General features: G+C 38.5%; 2 pseudogenes across 2 annotated transcripts; both read left to right on the forward strand.

Moving 5' to 3' along the window:
- Positions 1 to 921: 921 nt before the first annotated feature.
- Positions 922 to 2114, forward strand: LOC308511726 (large ribosomal subunit protein uL10-like; annotated as a pseudogene). The gene is made up of 2 exons: positions 922 to 1830; positions 2080 to 2114. The product of its transcript is annotated as a large ribosomal subunit protein uL10-like (transcript).
- A 198-nt stretch (positions 2115 to 2312) lies between these two features.
- On the forward strand, positions 2313 to 3263 carry LOC308511187 (protein SET-like; annotated as a pseudogene). Its single transcript has one exon. The product of its transcript is annotated as a protein SET-like (transcript).
- Positions 3264 to 24151: the final 20888 nt, after the last annotated feature.

Below are 24151 nucleotides of genomic sequence, written 5' to 3' on the forward strand. Positions count from 1 at the left end.
AATGTGGAAGAAAAGAGGTAACCCAGGTGAGGGTGGAGACCTAGCAGCTGCGAGAGGCCTGGCTGCAGGGCTGCCTGAACGGCTCTCGGGCAAGCACCATGGCTTCGGCGAAGCTGCTGGCCAGGAGGCGGGCAGCCCAAGGGGCACAGAGCTGCACCGAGGCAGGGTGTACCAGAGGGGGCTCAGCCCGGCCAGGGGGACAGCTGGCGGGGATCTGCCTCGCCTGCGGAGAGTGAGCTTCTGCAGTGGCCCTAAGATGCATGTTGGCCCAGCGAGGAACAAGGTGGAAGGACACCGGGCAGACCCGCAGCCCTGAGGCAGGGGTTGAGGGGCAGTGCCACCTCAGTGGAGGGGCGCCACACTACTGGGTACCCGACTGCTGCTATTAGGAGAAGCTCCTGGCGCTGACCCGGCCTTGCCCGGGCCTCACCGATTCCTGCTCCCGCCTTCGCCCAAAAGCAAGCCCGTACTTGCCTTGCCCCACTGTGGCAGCGCTCGCCTGCGTGGTGAGTGGGAAGCTTACCACCTGCTCGGGAGAAGGGGGGCAGTAAAGAATGGGGGCGGGGGGGGCGGTGGAGAGGAAAGAATGTGGAGCATCGTGATGAAGAGGTGCTTGAGAATGAGGCTCGGAAGCCTGTTGGGGAGGTTTGTTCTGTTTGCCCCGTGGCTGCCCCTTAGGAAGGGCAGAGAGCATGGCTGTGATGGCTCCCTGTGCCCTGAGCCAAGTTCCACAGTCAACTGGAATTGGCCTCAGTTTCCTGGTCTGTAAAATGGATTAAGTGTGTCCCAGTGCCTTCGCTGAGCTTTTAGGGCCAATTGAGATACTATATTAAGAAAATGAGGACTTCCTCTTGCCAGGCATCCTCATGGGAGTGACATCGTCTTTAAACCCTGCCTGGTAATCCCTGACACATCGCGGTGATGCCCAGGGAAGACAGGGCGACCTGGAAGTCCAACTGCTTCCTTAAGATCTTCCAACTTCTGGATGATTATCCAAAATGCCTCATTGTGGAGCAGACGATGTGGGCTCCAAGCAGATGCAGCAGATCCACATGTCCCTCCGCGGGAATGCTGTGTTGCTGATGGGCAAGAACACCATGATGTGCAAGGCCATCCGAGGACATCTGGGAAACAGCCCAGCTCTGGAGAAACTGCTGCCTCACATCCGGGGGAATGTGGGCTTTGTGTTCACCAAGGAGGACCTCACTGAGATCCGGGACATGCTGCTGGCCAATAAGGTGTGAGCTGCTGCCCGTGCTGGTGCCATTGCCCTGTGTGAAGTCACTGTGCCAGCCCAGAACACTGGCCTGGGGCCATAGAAGACCCCCTTCTTCCAGGCTTTAGGCATCACCACTAAAATCTCCAGGGCACCACTGAAATCCTGAGTGATGCACAGCTGATTAAGACTGGAGACAAAGTGGGAGCCAGCGAAGCCACACTGCTGAACATGCTGAACATCCCCCCCTTCTCCTTTGGGCTGATCATCCAGCAGGTGTTTGACAATGGTGGCATCGACAACCCAGAAGTGCTTGACATCTCAGAGGAAACTGCATTCCTGCTTCCTAGAGGGTGTCCGCAATGTTGCCAGTGTATGCCTTCAGATTGGTTACCCAACTGTTGTGTCAGTACCACATTCTATCATCAATGGGAACAAGCGAGTTCTGGCTTTGTCTGTAGAGACTGATTACACCTTCCCACTTGCTGAAAAGGTCAAGGCCTTCTTGGCTGATCCATTTGCTTTTGTGGCTGCTGCCACTGCTGCTGCTGCAACCCCAGCCAAGGTTGAAGCAAAGGAAGAGTTGGAGGAGTTGGACGAGGATATGGGATTTGGTCTCTCTAATTACCAAAAAAAACAACCAGCTCAGCCAGCTCTATTTGAGAAACAAGGAAATAAAGGCTTACTTCTCTTAAAGAGAGAGAGAGAGAGAGAGAGAGAGAGAGAGAGAGAGAAGAAGAAGAAGAAGAAGAAGAAGAAGAAGAAGAAGAAGAAGAAGAAGAAGAAGAGAGAAAGAAAAGGAAGGGCGAGTAACACAAAAGGAAGATTGGAAGGAACCTGTAAACCTATTGTCACTTAAATAGGGAATATAGTCAATAGTGTTGTAATGATAGTATGATGTGAGGTGGGTACTGGAAATATCAGGGAACACTTTGTAAAGTATATGATTGTCTAACCATTATTTTGTAACTAATATAAAACCTGAAACTAATACAAAATAATATTGAATGTAAAGAAATGAAAATAGAGTCTCAGCGCGCCTTCCTTCCAGCCCGGCCACTTCCTTGCGATCGGCTCCTCGGACTTCCCGCGAGGCATGGCCCCCAAACACCAGTCCTCGCTCCCACCACATGCGAAGAAACCAAAAGTGCCTCCAGCCCCCAAGCCGGAGAAGAAGCCGACCCCTCAGGATGTGCCAAAGGGAGAAAAAGAACAGCAAGAAGCGATTGAACATATTGATGAAGTACAAAATGTAATAGACAGAGTTAATGAACAAGTCAGTGAGGAGATTTTGAAAGTAGAACAGAAATATAACAAACTCTGCCAACCATTTTTTTTAGAAGAGGTCAGAATTGATCTCCAAAATCCCAAATTTTGGGGTAACAACATTTGTCAACCATCCACAAGTGTCTGCACTGCTTGGAGAAGAGGATGAAGAGGCGTTGCATTATTTGACAAGAGTTGAAGTGACAGAATTTGAAGATATTAAATCAGGTTACAGAATAGATTTTTATTTTGATGAAAATCCTTACTTTGAAAATAAAGTTCTCTCCAAAGAGTTTCATCTGAATGAGAGTGGTGATCCATCTCAAAGTCCACTGAAATCAAATGGAAATCTGGAAAGGATTTGACAAAACGTTCAAGTCAAACACAGAATAAAGTTAGCAGGAAGAGACAGCATGAGGAACCGGAAAGCTTCTTTACCTGGTTCACTGACCATTCTGATGCAGGTGCAGATGAGTTGGGAGAAGTCATCAAAGATGACATTTGGCCAAATCCATTACAGTACTACTTGGTTCCTGACATGGATGATGAAGAAGTGGAAGAAGAAGAAGGAGAAGAAGAAGAAGAAGAAGAAGAAGAAGAAGAAGAAGAAGAAGAAGGAGGAGGAGGAGGAGGAGGAGGAGGAGGAGGAGGAGGAGGAGGAGGAGGAGGAGGAGGAGGGTTGGAAGATATTGATGAAGAAGGGGATGAGGATGAAGGTGAAGAAGATGAAGATGATGATGAGGGGGAAGAAGGAGAGGAAGATGAAGGAGAAGATGACTAATGAACACTGATGGATTCCAACCTTGTTAAATTTTCTCCAGTCCCTGGGAGCAAGTTGCAGCCTATTTTTTCTTCCCCCCCCCTTCTTGTGCTCAGTCGCCCTGTTTTTGAGGTCTCTTTTACACCATGGTTCTCACCTTATTTGGGGGGGGGTGTACCTTGAGCAGAATACAGTGAGAAAAGAATCTTTGCCCCTTTCTGTTCCAAATTCATTTTTATCCCTTCCTGTCTTAAGAAAAACTTAATGGAATCAACACCACAGTGCTCTGTGGGAAAAAAAGAAAAACCTTCTGCTCCCTTAGCTCTGCTGGGAGCTGGAAGTGGCTAGGCCCCTGTATAGTAGTGCATAGAATTCTAGCTTTTTTCCTCCTTTCTCTGTATATTGGGATCTGTCTACTTTCTCTTGTTTAAAAAAAGAAAAAAAAATTAAAAAAGGGGGGTTATAGAAGGTCAACAAAGGGTGGGTTTGAGATGTTTGGGTGGGTTAAGTGGGCATTTTGACAACATGGCTTCTCCTTTGGCATGTTTAATTGTGATGTTTAACGGACATCCTTGCAGTCTAAGATGACATTTTTAAAATAAAATTCTCTCCTAAAGATGACTTGAGCACAGCCACTCGATGGGAGAATCAGCAGAACCTGTAGGATCTTTTTCAGAATTGACATTTCTCTATTGTAATTTTGTTCTGTTTATTTTTTAATTTTCTTTTTGTTTCACTGGAAAGGAAAGATAATACTCAGTTTTAAACATTAAAAGTGTACAAGTTGCTTTGTTACAATAAAACTAAATGTGTACACAAAGGATTTGATGCTTTTCTCTCAGAACATATTTCAAGTTTGACTTGTATAACGTATTGTCAAACTTTGTCAACTCCATATTTTATACGCACTTTGCAGGATGATCTCAGGGCTATGTGGACTGAGTAAAGGGGTTTGAATTAGTGTATTAATGTCTCCATAGCTGGGAAACATCATGAGTACAGTTTGTTATCAGTTTCTGAAAATTTTCAAATCATTTGGAGCACCAGATTGCTCAAACTTAGTTGAGTATGTTGTACCTTTAATTTTGTATATCAAATTGGCATTTTAAAAATGGGTCTATGTTTACCTGGATATAATAACAGTGCCTGCCACCACCACCAGACAGACCTGGTGCTCTAATGCTGAGTTACACATGGGGCTATTGCTGGCATGTCTTCATTGGCACTATAAAGGTGGCCCAGAAGACAGGCTCGCAGAGTAAGAAGTCCGTATTGGTGGTTAAGAAACTGAGGTTAGGCGTACTTTTGTCTCAAGTACCAGCTATTTAGCTTACTGTTCTCCAATGAGACCCATCTGTCTGAATCTGGGCGAGATGATGGACTGTCTGCTAAATGCCATTGTGCATAGAACAACATTATGAGAAGCTACCGAATGCCTAAGCTTTTTAATGCTGTAAAGTATAGTAGCTGAAATTAAATGCCAGCTAATTTTTCAGAGATGAATTAATGGACAGCCTGGTCAAATTCAGAGCTATTTGATGTATAAAACATTTTATAAGAGGAACTATTCCATCAATAGGCAAAGTGTAATAAAACCTATCTAGATGGATAGTATATAATTTCTGCACAGGTTTCTGTTTAGTGAATACATCACTGTATACTGGTCATGAATCTTGCTCCAATAAAGGAACATAAAGAGTTTTTTGGAAAAAAAAAGGAATGAAAATAGGAGTGAAATTTTTATAAATTTCAAATAAAGGCTGTAAAGGAAGGAAGGGGGAGAATACAAATAGTGTTTTTCATTTTACCACTTTATTGTCTTTTCCATACATGAAAAAGACAGTTGTCTTTATGTGCCGAGCCAGCTCAGCCAAGGGTTTGGTGAGCCTGAGGAGGGGGAGGGGGTGGCGAGGGATGAAGAAATGATAGACAAAAAGAATAAGCTGGGTCTAGGTGGATCTTCCTGTGCCTGGCTGAGGCCACAGAGAGAGATCCAGACAGCAAGCTGAGCCTTTATTTTATAGCCAGAGGTAAACAAGGTAGTGGTCACCATAGTCACAATGTTCTTGTGAGTTTTACTTGTTTTGGCAGCACTTGCTTCATCTCCCACAGCCCATTAGCTACCGAGATAAGATCTAGGGAGAGTCATAAGGTCAAGCCTAATTATGCTAATAGGGCTGTGCCCTCTAAGCTGGGACTTGTTTGTGGCTTTGCCAACAGGTCAGTTTGAGGCTTAACCCTATAGCTGCTCCCTACATCTCACCCCCTTTTTTTATTTTTAAGCTACTATAATAAAAGTAAAACTTAAGCATCAAGAACAAAACTCTGCCTATTAAAACAATGCCAATGCAAAACCCAAACTACAGACATGTTAATAATTTAAAACTAAACATCAAGAATAAAGCTCTGGCTATTAACAAAACAATGCCAATGCAACACAGCAATAAGTGAGAAATCAAACTACAGTAACATTTTCCTACTAAATGAAAGTTTCTTTTGCTGATTTACTCAGAGTCTTCGGACTTGGCTGTGCAAGGCTTTGAAGAAGACTGGCAGCTAACCAATGCTAGCATAACCAGAAACATGATTGAGGGAGTAGCTTCCACTTCTTGCTTTTCTACCATCTGCTGGGCCTCAGTTGTTAACTTCTTCAGTTGACCCCATGTTGGCACTTCAGTCCCTTGTGTAGCCTTCCTTTTCTTCTTTTTTTCCACTTTGCTGTCATCGGGGCAACTCTCAGTGTTTGCACCGATGGGACAAGGAGCTTCTCTGGGTCCATTGTGGTGACACATGTAACTCTCTGGTACCCAAATTGGCTGCACTGCTCCTTCAGGAAAGATACAAAACACAACCTCTTCCCCACATCATTACTAAATCTGGTAAAACTCTTGTCTGGTTCGTGCATCCTTCCACTGGGCTAACCTTGCAGAGGCTATTGTACAGGAGGCCTGATGCCTTTCAGCTGCTGTATGACCCTCTGCATTACAACTCAAAATATTTAAAGTATAAAGAGCATGTAACATTCTTCTCCTCCTTTTTCTGTTTTTATACTTGCATTTTAAGAGTAGGATTGGTGCTTTCCACTATTGCCTGAGTCCTGATCTATCACCCCAGGAAGAACTTGCCAATCCTGCCCTTCCTGGGGTGGCATGATAAAGGTTTACTGAGCCATCTGGAAAGGCTACAGTGGGGTTAAGGATAAGGTCCCTACTGGTGGGGCTGGGGCTGGCCCTGTTTGACATTTCCCTGCCTAGAGGGCAATGGATTATAGCAAAATGCCCTAGTTTGCCACAGTCAAAGCAGCCCCCTTTCTTTTTCTGCTGACCAGCGAGTAACATCTCCTTTAATGGGGAAGCTAATACTGCTCCTTGAACATAGGCTGGTCCAATGTCAGCACAAACATAAATATAATACTTCCATAATAAGTAGTCTCCAGGTGAGAGACAAGCCTTTGCAACAATATTAAGCCTCTGGTAACCTTCCACTATCTGTCTTAGTTCCCCTGCCATATCCATCCATTCCCTTTCAGCAGTGGGCTCTAGGGAGTCCTAAATCAAGGACCACAGACTAAAAGTAGAGAGAGGAATTTTCCCTGGACCTTCATCTATATAATGACCGCTAAGTTGTTTTCCTACCTTCTCCCATGTCTCTACATTTACCTTTCCTTCCTCAGGAAACCATGGGCAGGTTTTACTTACAAAATCCAACAAATCAAAAAGCTGTTGATAACCTCACAGAACAGCCCCGTGCTTAAGCATGGATACATATAAATTCTTTTCCTGTGATCCTGAATTTACCATGTTTTACACCTAGTTATATCACTAAACTTCGCTCCTTACCTTCCTTTTTGTTTTCTGCCTGTGCTTCACTGGAACGTCCTTTCACCTGACAGCTGCAGTTCCCCTGAACTCAGGCTCCGTGTTGGGCACCACAAGTGCTGTGCCAGCACAGCCAAGGGTTCCGTGAGCCTGAGGGGGGTGCGACAAAGGATGTAGAAAAGACAGACAAAGAGAATAAGCTGGGTCTAGGTGGATCTTCCTGTGCCTGGCTGAGGCCACAGAGAGAGATCCAGACAGCAAGCTGAGCCTTTATTTTATAGCCAGAGGTAAACAAGGTAGTGGTCACCATAGTCACAATGTTCTTGTGAGTTTTACTTGTTTTGGCAGCACTTGCTGCATCTCCCACAGCCCATTAGCTACCGGGATAAGATCTAGGGAGAGTCATAAGATCAAGCCTAATTATGCTAATAAGGCTATGTCCTCTAAGCTGGGACTTGTTTGTGGCTTTACAGGTCAGTCAGAGGCTTAACCCTATAGCCACTCCCTACATCTTTATATGGTGCTTTTATACTTTTCTAAGTCATTATCTCATTTGATATTCAGGGCAACTTAAAGATAATTATTCTCTCCACTATTTTAAGAAAGGAAATTTTTGTGTCTGGCCCCAATGATTCTATCATCACACCCTTATTGTAAAGCAGGATTAGTGAAACTTTCTGTGAAGGGTAATATCTATACTAATAAAAGCCTTGGGGGCGATCAGGTCAGCAGGGACGGGCAGTTGGGGGCTATCAGGCTGGCAGGGGAGTAGATAGGGGGCAATCAGGCTGGCAGGCAGAAGTGGTTAAGGGCAATCAGGCAGGCAAGCAGCTAGGAGCAAGCGGTCCCAGATTGTGAAAGGGATATCTGCCAGTTCAGGGATTGGGCCTAAACCGGCAGTTGGACATCCCCCAAGGGGGTCCCAGATTGGAGAGGGTGCAGGCCGGGCTGAGGGACACCCCCCCATTAATGAATTTCATGCACTGGGCCACTGGTTGTTCTATAATTTAGTTGTAATTACAATTTGGACCTGGGAAAAATTGAGTGTAATTTCCACCTACTTCATCACTATCTTTGATCTCTCTTTATTAGTTTTGTTGTTGCTGTTTAAGCATAGGTCAGCTAAGCGTGAATTCTGTTGATTTTTGTTTGTCTCAAATTATGCTTGTGTTTAAAATTATATACATGAAAAAGAAATGTTCTAAAAATGTATTGCATTTTAGAAGATATTTTCACTGCATTTAGCATTTTAAGATCTATGTTTTGAAAAATTTCCAGTAATTATTTACAGTGTTATTCAAAATCTGATACTATTCAAGACTTATCAAATATTTTCCTTTAGTTATTTATTTTCTTCTTTAGGGAATCCAAATTAATATATTTACCATTCACTGTAATTACCTTTTTTCATACCCTTTCTTATTTTCCATTTGTATATATCTTCTTGCTTTAATTTATATAGTCCTGTTACTGATTTCCATTTTACTAACTTTCTCCTCAATTTTGACCCACTTTCTGCTAATGATGATGTTTTTAATTCATAATGTCAATTGCAATTTTGTCAGATAATTATTTTGCAGATTTGCTCTTTCTATTTTTTTCAAATTATAAAAGAAAGTTATTTTAGAAAGTTACAGAGGTAGCAGAAGTGCGTCAGTTGGGCTGCATGGGCTCAGTAAACAAGTTACATAGGCTGAAGAAGGGCCTTGGAGTTTAGGAGATAAAAAGGCAGAGGGAATGTGCATGGAGGGAAGAGAAGGGGAAGGGAAAGGCACAGACATGTTTTTGAGAGGGAGAGCAGGACTCTTTCTATTTTTTAAAAATATTTTTTAAATTAGCTTTTATCTCCATCAAAAAGCACTCAAGGTTGTTTTACAGTTTCACTTAGTAAAGTCATATTATCTTTAATTAATATCTTATTTAATGAAATCCATACAGAAACAATATCTCTACCCCACTCCTGTTGTTTGGAATGACTAGCTACAAACTATTTTAATTTTACTTATTATGATTTTTCTATTATCCTATAACTTATATTACTCTACTATTTCAGGTTTACCTTTTGAATTGACCCCACATTGGACAAACATATTGCTTTATATAAAAATATTACATTAGATATATCACATTTATTAGGGTTTTTTGTTCATCATGTCTTTACACAAGACAAATCTGAACTTTTGAGGTTTTTATTTCCTTTTTGAGTATCACTTAATAACATGATTCAAAAAAAGTTTTTCCTCAAAAGGCCAAATATGAATATTTTAGGCTTTGCTGCCTTCCAGTCTCTGTTGCAGCTATCCGACTTTGTCTATATAGTGTAAAAGCTGCCACAGATGACATACAAAAAAATAGGTGTTGCTGTGTTCCAATGTAAGATTATTCACAAAATAGACAGCTAGCCAGTGAGCCATAGTTTTCCAATGTCTGCTTTAGAATGTCCTTTAGCAATCATTGGTTCATGAACATTTATTGAATTTTCATTTCTATAAAAATAACTTTTTCTTGTTAATATTTACTTTTAACAGCTTTGTTGTGGTATAACTATTATACAATAAAATTCACCACATTTAAGTATATAATTAAATTTGTCATAAATCCAAAAATAGCAATATTAAAACTATCAATAAATAGTATTTAGTAAGAGTTATTGTGCATATAAGAACAGTTTTCAACCTGGCAGCTTTAAAAAATAAAAGTGATATGAACCTCAAGGGTATGAATTTACAGGATGGCTTATAAATGAAAAATGAGGAAGCTGTTATTCTTTACAATGATTTGGCTACTAAAATTGGGGCTTACATACAACAGAGAACTGGTTAAAAGTGATGATCTCACACTATCGTTAGGAAGATGATACGTTTTTTTAAAAATAATTGTCAGAGGAATTTACAAGAAATAATCTAAATTAAATGTTGCTTACATTAATAAAATAAGCTAGATTTAGTTTTGCTTAAGTGGCTTAAATGGTTGTGTCTGTTAGGGAATTTTCAAGTCCAGCCTCCAATTGGTATATGATTTTAACAATTTCAATGATTTTTATTAAATGTACAAGGTTGTGCAGCCATTACCACAGTCCAATTTTTAGAAATATTTCACACAGCAAATAATCCCTCACGCTCATTTACAATCAATCCCTGTCCCCACCTTCATTCCTAGAAAACCGCTAATCTACTTTCTATCTCTATAAATTTGCCTTTTCTGTACATTTAATGAAATAGATTTGTACAATATATATTTTTATAGTTTTTTCACTTTGCATAATGGTTTTGAGATCCATACATATTGTAGCATGTACCAATTTTTCATTTTTTTTTTTTGCTAAATAAGATTTCATTTTATGTATATACCACATTTTGTTTATCTTTTATCAGCTGATGAAGATTTGGTTTGGTTATACCTTTTAGCTCTTATGAATAACACTGTAATGAACTTTCATTTACAAATTTTTGTGGACATAAAACCAAGTGTTTTATATTTTGCTCCAACAAAGTTCTTGTACTTTTCTTGAAATGTGGACTTCCACAAAGGCTCTCTTATCTATGAGTCACTGCCCAAGTCATTGATCTCTAAGTGTTCTAAGACCATGGCCAATGGGTGCTGGAACTGGTTTATGGGCTACTACAGGGTCGACAGCTGGGACAGAGGTCTATTTGCCTATTACTTGATGTACAAATGTGTAAGATTCCTCCTAGTTCCCTTGGCATGTGCTACTAGATCCCACAACTCTCACAAAGACACTTTTGTTCTTGTATAGGTGCTGAAAATTTATTGTTGAGTGTGGGAGAAAATTCAGACATCTTATGCCACCATGATGGTAATGTTCCTCTCTTGCAGTTTTCTATTCTTGCAATGTCTTTGTGTTGCTATTATGTTGGGGTAAGATGGTATCCTATATAATAAAGAGGTAATATGCAAAATGACCCTCACTCCATCACACCATCAAAAGATGGCTGCACCCACAGTGGAGGCAGGGTTCCGGCAACACAAGATGGCTGCACCCACAATGGAGGTGGGGTTTCTCAAACGACCCATAACGAGCGATCAGCAAGGACCTGAGCCTGCTTGGTACTGAGCCGAGGAAGGGTCCTGAGACTGTGCCCCCTGCCCAGTGGGGCTTGATGTGTAATCTCAGGCCGCACCCCTGCCCTGGGCTGGGGGACCTGAGGCCATGCCCCCCACCTGGCAACAGGCCGGGGGACTTGAGGCTGCACCCGCTGCCCAGCGGGGCTTGACAGGGGACCTGAGGCTATGCCTTCCACCCAGCGGGGCTTGACGGGAGTGGGGCCGGCCGGGTCTGGATCTCACCCAATGGGGATGGGGATACTGGGTCTGGGTCTCATGTGATTTTGAGGTGCACACGAGTGAGTGGGGACTTGACTCTGGGTCTCACGGTGTGCTCCAGATTCTGACAGGAGAAAGATTTTCATATACATTTTACCAATTTTCTTTCATCTCTGACACTTCTATTGTAGAGAATGGGCAGATAGCAATATTAAAATATTTCCTCTAATTAATTTCCTTTTTTTGTTCATGAATTTTGCGTAATGGGCCACTAGTATTACAATAAGTTAAGAAGTGTTATTTCCACTTATATATCTTTAAGAAAAGTATCTGAAATATTGCTAATATTCCTTCTTTAAATATTTGAAAAAATTCATATGTGAATCCTCCTGGCTCGGTGGATAGATTTTTAACTTTTATTTTATTTTTTTCTGTTATGGGTCTATTTGGATATTTTATTTTATTTGAGTGAATTTTGATAATTTGCTTTTCTGCAGGAATATATCCATTTTAAATAGCTGTGCCTGGCCAGTGTGGTTAAATGGTTGAGCATCCACCCATGAACTAGGAGGTCAAGGTTCCATTCCCTGTCAGGCTTCTCCCCCCGCCTTGGCACTGTGCTGGGGGGCCTCAGGCTGTGCCCCCTGCCCGCAGGGCTTGACGGGGGACCTCAGGCCAGAGGACCTCAGGCACATGCTGAGGTTGTAGGCTTGATCCCCAATAGGGGGCATGCAAGAGGCAACCAGTCAATGATTCCGTCTCATCATTGATGTTTTGATTTCTCTCCCTCTGCCTTTCTCTCTGAAATCAATATATATAATAGTTGTTTGATTTGTTGGCAAAAGTTGTTAATAGTGTTCTATTAAAATTTTAGACTAGGCTAGAATCAATGTCACTTCTTTTGTTCTTGCTTTTGATAATCTATGTCTTCTTTTCTTTTCTTTTCTTTTTTCCATCACCCTTTTTCCTGCTCTATGCACTCTTCAACCTCCACCCCCCACCCACATTCACCACACTGTTGTCCATGTCCATGAGTTCTCTCCACTTTTTTTCTTTTTTGTTCAATCTCTCCACCCTCACACCCTACCTCCTGATCAGTCTAGGTAAAGATTTGTTAATTTTTTTATGTTATGACAAATTTTATTAATTTTTTTGCTTTTCTTATTTTATTGATTTCACTCTAATATTTTTCATTTTTTTCTACCTGATTTTATTATTTTGCACTTAGTTTTATAGTTAAGTTAGAAAGACATGCTATTAATTTGAAACACTTTTATTCTGTGAATTCAATTCCTTTGTGTTTGGACAGCAGACATTTTTTTATTTCATTTTTCATATATATTTGAGGCTTGTTTTTTGGCAGAGCACTTTCTCTATCATAAAAATTGTTTGTTTGTTTTTTAAGTGGAGTGTATTATAGATATCACTTGTATTGATTCAGTTAATATTATGACTTAAGATTCCTATATCATTGCTCATTTTCTATTTATTTATTTCACCACTTATTGTGGCTGATTTTTTAAAGTGTCCAAACAATATTGTTGAATTTTTATGGATTAAAATATTTTCCTTTAATTTACTTTTCTCCATTCTTTACAAAGATAATACTTTAAAATATGTAGGCCTTTTCTATAATGTTTTAATTACAGAAACAATCCTAATGCAGTGTTTGGCTTATGGTAGGCCCTCAATAGATATTTGTTGCATAAGAAATAAGTAAATAGACTAATATAGTTTTCATTTAAATGATTTCAAATAATAGAAATAAATCTAATAAATTCTAATCTACCCTTTGAGCATATACTATCCTACATTAGGATAATAAATTGACTATGAATAAATATTTTAAATTATGACCATTTATTGTTTATAAATAGCATGGTGAATACTATTCTTTGGTTTGGGAATGGAATGCAAGTAGGGGACTTAAAAACTTTGAATATCAATGACCTCCATCAAATGCTATCAAATATCTCAGTTATACTTTTATTTCTAATATAAAGATGAGGTGTGTAACTAGAAGAGAACAGAAATATATTTTGCAGATATTTTTATACAGAAACCAATTTCAGAGCAGTTTTATAAGATTAATAAATCATGGTAATCCCAGGGCAATATAACTCAAATAGAAATAAGTTTAAGTCAGAAGCTCAAGGTTGCAACTATAATCTAAAGTACACTTTACACTTGGCAGAACAAAAAATATTTTGAAGAGAAATCACTCTGATTAAATCAAAGAAAAATTACTCTTCAGCAATATAATACATATATCAAACTGAGATTACCTTTTAAACAACACTAAGAAGTTCATGCTGTATTGAGAGTTTTTATGTGGATATTAAATAATATGGCAAATAAAACATTGAATGTATATTATTTGCTTTATATTAAGAAAAATAAGCAAAAAAAATCCTATTGCCTGTAAGTGAAAAGAAAGTTATAACAACTTACTCAACCAGACTGAACAAATGATTTTACAGTGTAGAAGCCATAATTCAATTCAGTTTTTTTACAGTTAAAAAATTAAAACTGTTAATGACTTTTACTATAAAGGTCTCAATAAAATGAAAATTATTGTACCAATATTTTAAAATTCTATACTTTTTAGAATTATATTTATTATTGATTTTGATACTACAAAAATAAAGAAATAGGCTAATCTTATTAGTTTTTATTTTTATTGAGATATAATCCCCCAAAAATTTTATAACACAAAATTCTCATTTCACATTATATAATTCATTGGGTTTTAGTTTATTGACAAGGTTGTGCAACCACACCACAATCTAAATTTAAGATATTTCTATTATTCTAAAAACAAGCAAATAAAAAACAAAAGAATAACATTAGCCATTAGCAGTTACTTTCAATTATTCCTGTTTCTTATCCCTAATATAAGCTTGGCAACCATAAATCTACTTGTTTTTGTAGGTTTGCTTATTATGGACATTACATATAAATCGAATTACACAATATAAATAAACCTTTAAAAGTTCATTCATGTTATAGCATGTACTTCTAGATCACTTCTTTTTTTAAAATCTTTATTGTTGAGGGTATTACATCACTTCTTTATAGCTGAGAAATATTTCATTACATGTGTATAGTACATGTTGTTTATCCGTTCTCCTGTTTATTAACATTTGGGTTGTTTCCATTTTTGGCAACTGTGAATAATACTACTATAAACATTTTTGTTCAAATTTTGTGTAAAACAAGTCCTTAATTATCTTGGGTATAAACTTAGCAGTAGGATTGATAAGTCATATAGTAACTTTATGTTGAACTATTTGATGAATTGCCAGACTTGTTTTACCAAAGTGGTTATATCCATTTATAATCCCACAAACAATGTATGAGGGTTTTAATTTTTTCACATTCTCACCAACACTTACTTTTGGAGACTTTTTATTGCTATTATTTTGTTGAGAATTATTTTGTCTATGATCTACCTATTTGTGAATTCTCCAAATTTCCTTCTGTCATGGATGTCTACTTTCATTCCATTGTGGTGAATGAATGTACTCTATATGATTTATGTTTTTTGGTCTACATATGGCCTATCCTGGAGAACGGTTCATATTAACTAAAAAAATATGTGTATTCTGCTATTATTGAATGAAGTGTTTCACAGATATTTTAGGTCTAATTGACTTATTGTACTCTTCAAGTACTCTATTTCCTTGTGAATTTTCTGTGTAGTTGTTCTATCCTTTATTCAAAGTGAGAAATTTAAGTCTCCAAATATTATTGTTTAATTTTATGTTTTTCAGTTATTTCATTTATTGATTTAGGTTTTCCTTTTTCTTTCTTTTTTTTTAAATATATTTTATTGATTTTTTACAGAGAGGAAGGGAGAGAGATAGAGAGTTAGAAACATCAATGAGAGAGAAACATCGATCAGCTGCCTCCATCCAGCACATATCCTACTGGGGATGTGCCCGCAACCCAGGTACATGCCCTTGACCAGAATCGAACCTGGGACCTTTCAGTCCGCAGGCCGACACTCTATCCACTGAGCCAAACCGGTTTTGGCTGATTTAGGTTTTTCAAGTCTCTGTTATGTTTGCAATAATTTTACCTTCTTAAGAAATTTGAACATTTTATCATTAAAATGAACTATTTTATAGTAAAAATTGTGTCATAAATTTTATTTTGTCTTAGTGTACCCACTCCTATTTTCTTTTGGTTATATTTTGCATGAAATACCTTATTCTATTTCTTTCAACCTATTTGTCTTTAAAGTATAAATCAAGATTTTTTTCAAATGTACCATTTTAAAGTGTTGTTATCATTTTACATATTATACATGTTTACATATCTGTGTACTTTTGTATATAGTAAAACATATATTATAATAACATATTATGTATAATATAATAATTATATATTATATGTGAAAAATATACTTTAAAATATATTGTTTTCTCAGTGGCTGTTTGGGTTGTCCATCTTAATTTACAACAATCTAGTTTGGATTAATGGCAACTTGATTTCCACTGTTTTTTTATTGTCACTTATTACATATTTTTACATCATGTTCTTGTAGATATAGATTTATAACTATCACTTTAGTAGTTGTCTTTTAAATCAGATATGAAAAAAGTAGAATCATGAACAACAAATAGATTAATATTTGTTTTTATATTTATACTAGAGGCCTGGTGCATAGATTCGTGCACTGGTGATGGGTGTAGGCTGTGGGGATTGGTTTGCTGTGGGAGTGCTGCTCATCCTAGTCAGCTGAGCGGCTGTGGACCCGCCCTCCGAGCAGCTGCTCATCACGGTCAGTCAAGTGGTGCTCCCACTGTGGGAGCACACTGACCACCAGGGGGAAGCTCCTGCATTGAGCATCTTCCCCCTGGTGGTCAGTGTGCATCATAGTGACTGGTCCACTGGTCATTCTGGTCGTTTGGCCATTTGGTCGCTGGGCTTTTATATAGATAGATATGTGTTTACCTGTTTCAATTGTCTTTATGTCTTTGTGTAGAATCAACTTACCAATCTGGTGTACTTTTGTTGAGCTGCAAAGACACCATTTATTATTTCTTATAGGTCAGGTATTGTAATGAAGGCTTCTTTCAGTTGTTCTTTGTGTAAGGAGTTTTGAATTCTTTTGTAGGCTATTTTTTTCTGAGATAGAATTCTTGTTTGCCATTCTTTTTAGCAGTTTGAACATCATTCCACTGCTTTTCAACCTTAAGAAGTTCTGATCAGAAACCAGCTGTTATTCTTATTAAGGATCCCTTGTATAGGATGAGTTGCTACCCTCTTTCTGATCAGAATTATTTATTTGTCTTTGGATTTTGATAGTTTAACTATAGTGTATCTAATTGTGGAAATTTTTAGATTGAACCATTGTGAAGTTTGCTGAGTTTGGATGTGTATATTATCTCCTTTATTATTTTTGGGAAGTCTCTACATCTTTAGCTTGTTCCTCTCCTTATGGAATATGTGACGTGAGGAAGTTGAGCCTCAAATTCTAATGTCTTCTTTGCTAGTAGTAAAGATCTCTCCAATCCCAGCAAAAGTGACCTCCCCACTTCCAGTGGCATTGACACCCCCTGTGATAGTAGCCTCCTCATCTACAGTTGTACTGACCATTCTACCTCCATCTGAAGGAATTAGCATTGCATTGGCTAAGAAAACTGTAATGGCCTTATTTGAGGAAGATATCATGCAAGACAATGCTGTCTCTCCCCAAGACACACATATACCGCTTTTCTTTGTTTTTGGAACTTTAATTAGACATAAGTCTTTGCAAGTTCCCAAAGGTATGGTACAGTGAACTGTAGAGTCAAAGCAGCAATAGAGTACTCTGATGTGCACATATCTATGGCACTGGCTAGTTAATCATGGTGTTTCTAAAAGTGAAATAGATAGGAAACCTACTAAATTCTTCCTTGATCCATATAAGCAGAAAAGTGAACACAGTGTTACTCAAATCATACAAAATAGAGTCATGGCACTTTAATCAATCTCCACACTTGAGCTAGTTGATAGACCCAGAACTCCTTAAATAAAGGGGAGGTCAGGTATCTTTGAGAAAGGACCCTTGTACACTACCAGAAATTTATATTGTTAATCTTTCCCCCAGCCTTCCCCAGAGGGTCATACAGCCTTTTACCAGGGTAACTGCACATTGGAGAAAGGGAAACAATCATATCTTTAGATAAAAAACTAGACACTGGATCAGAACTGACATTGATTTTAAGACTCAAACATTATTATGGCCCTAGAGTCAGGGTGGGGACTTATGGGGGTCATATGATAAATGGATTATTAGCTCAGGTTTATTTCACAGTGGATTTGAAAATTCTTCAGTCCCATGCTATGGTTATTTCCCCAGTTCTAGTATACATAATTAGAACAGACATACTTAGCAACTGGCAGACTCTCCACATCGGTTTTCTGACTTATGAAATGAGAGCTATTATGATGGAGAAAAACCAAATGGAAGGCATTCCAAATGGAAGGCATTAGAACTGTCTTTACCTAGCAAAATAATAAATAAAACCAATACCACATTCCTGGAGGAATTGCAGAGATTAATGACACCATCATGGACAAAAATAAATAAATAAATAAAAATGCAGAGGTAGTGATTTCCACCACATGCCCATTCAATTTTCCTCTTTGGCCTATGCAAAAAGTAGATTTTAGAGAATGACAGTAGATTATCTCAAGTTTAGCCAATCGGTGACTCCTATTATGGCTTCTGTATCAGATGTGGTTCATTACTTGAGCAAATGAACACATACTATGGTAAGTTGTATGCAACTATTGATCTAGCAAATGCCTTTCTCTCCATACCTATCCATAAGGCACAAAAGAAATAGTTTTCTTTCAGCTAACAAGCCCAGTAATACACGCTCAGTGTCTTGTCTCAGGGATATATGTGTATCAATTATCCAGCCTTCTGTCACAAATTAGTTCATAGGGATGTTGATCAACTTTTTCTTCCACAATATGTCACACTGGTCCCTTATATTAATGACATAATGCTGATTTGACCTAGTAAGTGAGAGGTAGCAATTACTCTAGACATATTGGTAAACATTTGCATGTCAAAGGGTAAGAATAAAACTTCCTAAAATTCAGAAACCTTCTACCTCAGAGTAATTTCTAGCATCTACTAGTGTAGAGCATACCTAGCTATTTCTTCTAAGGTGAAAGATTAATTGTTGCATCTGACCCCTCCTATAATCATAAAAGAGGCACAACACTTAGTGAGCTCCTTTGGATTTTGGAGGCACCATATTTCTCATTTGGGTGTGTTATATCAACCCATTTGTGGAATAATCCAAGAATATGCTACTTTTGAGTGGGGCCCAGAGCAAAATAAGGTCCAGTTTGTAGTGTAAGCTCCTCTGCCATTTGGGCCATATGATCCAGCAGATCCAATGGTTCTTGAAATATCAGTGACAGACAGGGATGCTGTTTTTAGTCTTGGGTAGGACCCTATAGGTGAATTATAGCACAAGCCTTTAGAATTTTGGAGCAAGGACCTCTCATAATCTGCAAATAACTATTTTCCTCTTAAGAAACAGATTTAGGTCTGTTACTGGGCCTTACTAGACACTGAACACTTAACCATAGGCACCAAGTTACTATGCAACTTCTGCCCTTCGTGAATTATTTGTTAACTGATTTAACAAGTCAAGCCATAAAGTGCATTCACACAACACATTCCATCTTCAAATAGAAGTAGTATATATGTGATTCGGCCTAGGGAGGCCCTGAAGATACAAGTAAGTAGCCCAAATTCCCAGGATCTACACTTTTGTTACATTGCCTTCTCTCTCCCAGACTGCACCTATGGCCTCAGTGGGAGTGCCCTACAATCAGTTGACAGAGGTAAAAAGAGTCAGGTCTTTTCTTATAGATGTTTTTGCACTACATGCAACTGCCATCTGAAAGTGGATTGCTGCATCACTACAACCCATCTGTAATATACATGAAGGACTGTGGTAAAGTGAAATCTTCTCAGTGTACATAACTCTGGAAAGTACAACACATTGTTCAATTTTCTTGGAAGGAGAAATGACCACACAGTAGCTGATATATTTTTTTTTTAAATATATATTTTATTGATTTTTTACAGAGAGGAAGGGAGAGGGATAGAGAGCCAGAAACATCGATGGGAGAGAAACATCGACCAGCTGCCTCCAGCACACTCCCCACTGGGGATGTGCCCGCAACCCAGGTACATGCCCTTGACCGGAATCGAACCTGGGACCCTTGAGTCCGCAGGCCGACGCTCTATCCGCTGAGCCAAACCGGTTAGGGCAAGTAGCTGATATATTGATTCATGGCCTGTGGCAATTGGTTTTGGCTGAATGACCAGGGATGTAGAAGGAACCTAGTTAGAAAATCGGTGCTAAAGAAATGTGGGGTACTCACTTTGGCAGCACATATACTAAAATTGGAATGATACAGAGATTAGCATAGCCCCTGAACAATGATGACATGCAAATTCATGAAGCGTTCCATATTTTTTAAAAAGGAGGACATCTATAATACTTTTAACAATAAAGATAAATTAAAAAAATAAATTTGGGGGGGAATGTATATGAATTGATCTATGTGAAAGAGTAAAAAATAAATACATGAAGAGCCCTATCTGGTTTGGCTCAGTGGATAGAGCATGGGTCTGTGGACTGAAGGGTTCCGGGTTTGATCAGGTCAAGGGCACATGCTTGGGTTGCAGGCTTGATCCCTAATAGGGGGCGTGCAGGAGGAAGCTGATCAATGATTGTCTCTCATCATTGATGTTTCTATCTCTCTCTCCCTCTCCCTTCCTCTCTGAAATCAATAAAAATATATAAAAAATACATGAAGACATTTGTGTCCCCTGTGAATGCCTATCAAAGGGTGAGCTCAGCTAACGGGTTTTAATAATTAAGTGGATAGGATGACCTGTTCTGTGGATACCAGTCAGCCTCTTTCTCAAGCTACCTCTAGCATCACCCAATGGGCTCATAAACAAAGTGGCCATGATGACAGGGATGAAAGATATGCATGGGCTCAATAATATGGACTTTCACTCATTTAGTCTGACAAAGCTCCTGCCACTGCTGAGTGCCCAATCTATCAGCAGCAGAGACCAACACTAACCCCAAATTATTTCTTGAGTTGATCAGCTAGTTATCTGATGACAGATTTATTACATTGGACTGTTTATTACACCACAGAATTATCACAATTTTGTCCTTGCTGGAATAGATACTTTCTATGGATATATATTTGACTTCCCTGTACACAATGCTTCTGTCAGTACTACCATCTATAGAATTACACCAACCACCATGGTATTTTACACAGCATTGCTTTGAATCAAGAAAATTATAGCATTAGTTTCAGGGAATGCTATATCCCACCCTCCAGACTCCTGTGACCCCACCCTGTTGAGCTTGTGCCCCACTGAGGAGTCACATGCATGGACCAGGGTATAGATTCCTGGGTAGACTCAGAAGGTATCAGTGACTAAGTTGTGAGGCTTTGGGTCAGGAGCCATTTTCCATACTTTCCTGTGAACCTGACTGGTGCCTTCCACTCATGGGAGATCCACTATCACCACCCTCCAGGCTCCCAATGGCCTCACCCTGCTGATAATAGGCGTCTGGAAGAATCTGGGACAGACTGAGCTGTGTGGCTCTAGAATGGGAGAAATGTTTCCCTGTCATGCCTGACTGGTACAGAGTCCTCTCTTCACATGGCCAAATCTTGGTCTGTTTTGGGTCTGATACACTCTGCTGGCCACACCCAGATGACTTCCTGAGACCCTATCCTATCACAAAGATGTGTGAACACCCAGTGGGTGGAAGCCAGACTTGGTAGATCCTGGGATATTTACTGAGTGGCCACAGACCCAGCCCTGAACTGTGTTTGAAGATGCCAAAGACAATCAAGACTCAATTGCAAAAGGAGACCCACATAACCCACAGAAGGAATATTCCTGAAGCACCCAGCACAGGTGATCAATGACACTGTGGGCTGTGGGCATTATTCCCAGTAGAGGGCATGCAGGAGACAGACAATCAATGATTCTCATCATTGATGTTTCTATTTCTCTCTCCCTCTCCCTTACTCTCTGAAATTAATAAAAATATATTTTAAAAAAGAAACAGTCATAAATGAAGAATAAATTATCTGAAATGAAGAATGCACATTTGAAAAACAAGGGGAAAAAAAGCACCCAAATAGAGAAGAAAAAAGAAAAACATAAGTTAAAAAATGAGTACAGTTTAAGGAATCATTGAGACAAGAAGCATACCAACAATTTCATCATAAAGGTGCCAGAAGGAAGGGATTGAGTATCTATTTGAAAAAATAATGACTGAAAAGTTCCTTAACCTGGTGAAGGAAAATGACACACAAGTCCAGGAAGCACAGAGAGTCCAAACAAGATAAACCTAAAGGACTTAGACCATGACATATCATAATAAAAATGGCAAAGGTTAAAGACAAAGAGAAAATACTAAAAACAGCAAGAAAAATTCAGTTAGTTACCTACAAGGGCACTTCCATAAGGCTGTCAGCTGATTTCTCAACAGAAACATTTCACATCAGAAGAGATTAGCATAAAATATTCAAAGTAATGAAAACTAAGGACCTATGACCATGTTATTAACTTCCCAAACAAGAAAATGTTAAAGGACTTTGTTGTCCTCAAACCAGTATTACAAAAAATGTTAAAGGGACTTCTTTACGAGGAAGAAGAAAAAAACACAAAACAAAGGAACATAGTTAAAAGAGTAAAATGACAACAAATACATACCTATCAATAATCACTTTAAATGTAAATAGCTTAAAAGCTCCAATCAAAAGACATAAGGTAACTGAATGGATATGAAAATAAGTCTTATATGTATGCTGTCAATAAGAGACCTACCTCAGAAAGAAAGATACACACAGACTGAAAGTAATGGGATGGGGAATGATACTTCATGCAAATGGAAAGGAAAAAATCAGGTAGCAATATGAACATCTGACTAAATAGACTTTGAAACAAAGGTTAATAATAAGAGACAAAGACACTACATAATAAGTAAGGGGGCAATACAACAAGATATAACCCTTGTAAACATTTATGTGCTCAACTTTGGAGTACCTACATATGTTAAGCAAATCTTGATGGACATAAAGTGATTAATTGATAGTAATACAGTCATAGTAGGGGGTTTTTAAGACCTCGTTGACATCAATGACTAGATCTTCCATACAGAGTATCAACAAGAAGACAGTGGCCTTAAATGACACACTAGGTCAGATGGATTTAATTTATATCAGAGCATTTTACACCAAAGCAGCAGAATATACATTATTTTCAAGTGCACATGAAACATTTTCTAGGATAGACCACATGGTAAGACTCAAGACAAATCTCAACAAATTTAAGAAGATTGAAATCATATCAAGCATTTTCTCTGATGACAATGGCATGAAACTAGAAATCAATCACAAGATAAAAACTGAAAAACACTCAAAGATATGGAGGCTAAATAACATGTTACTAAACAATGAATGGGTTAGCAATGAGATCAAGGGAGAAATAAATAACACCATGAAACCAATGAAAATGATAAAACAGTAACCCCAAATCTGTGAGACAGTGAAAGGAGTCATAAAAAAAAATTCATAGCATTATGGGCCTACCTCAAGAAACAAACAAACAAAAAAACCTCTCATAAACAATCTAACTTTACACTTAAAGTAACTAGAAAAAGAACAATACACAAAGCTCACAGTGAGTAGAAGGAAAAAAAAATAAAAAAGATCAGAGCAGAAATCTATGAAATAGGGTGTTAAAATACACTATAAAAGATCAATGAAACCAAGAGCTGGCTCTTTGAAAAAATAAACAAGATTAACAAAACTTTAACAAGAGTCATTAAGAAAAAAAATAAGAACCAAATAAAACCAGAAATGAAAAACAAGTAACAACTAATATGACAGAAATATAAAGGACTGTGAGAAAATAATATGATAAACTATATGCAAACATATGGGAAAACCTGGAAAAAACTAGATAAATTCTTAGAAACATACAATCTTTCAAAACTGAATTAGGAAGAATCAGAAAATTTGAATAGACTGATTATAACTAATGAAATTGAAGCACTACACAAAAAAAATTCCCAACAAATAGAAGTCCTGGACCAGATAGCTTCACCAGTGAATTTTACCAAACATTCAAAGAATAACTAACACCTATCTTTATCAAAATATTCCAAAATATTTAAGAAAAGGGAATATGCCCCAACTTATTTATGAGGCCAGCATTATCCTAATTCCAAAATCAGATAAAGACACTACAAAGTAAGAAGAACATTATATGCCAATATCCCTGATAAACAAAGATGCTAAAATCCTCAAAAAATATTAGCATGCTGATTCCAGCAATTTATTAAAAGAATCATACACCATAATCAAGTGGGAGTTATTTCAGGGATGCAAAGTTAATACAATATCAGCAAATCAATAAACGTGACATACCACATAAACAAAATGAAGGATAAAAATCACATGATCATATCAATAGAAGCAGAAAATCATTTGATAAAATCCAACACTCATCTATATATACAAAAGCCTAATATGCTAAGTGTCCCTCTGACTGTTCGACCAATCGCTATGATGAGCACTGACCACCAGGGGGCAGATACTCAATGCAGGAGTTGCCTCCTGGTGGTCATTGCACTCCCACAGAGGGAGTGCCGCTCAGCTGACCAATGGGTGCCAGATGCCCGGCTCACGGCTGGCGAGCAAAGCTGTGGAGGCGTGAGCCTCTCCCGTAGACACTCC

Source organism: Myotis nattereri (assembly GCF_964212035.1).
Source record: "Myotis nattereri genome assembly, chromosome: X".
Taxonomy (NCBI): Eukaryota; Metazoa; Chordata; class Mammalia; order Chiroptera; family Vespertilionidae; genus Myotis; species Myotis nattereri.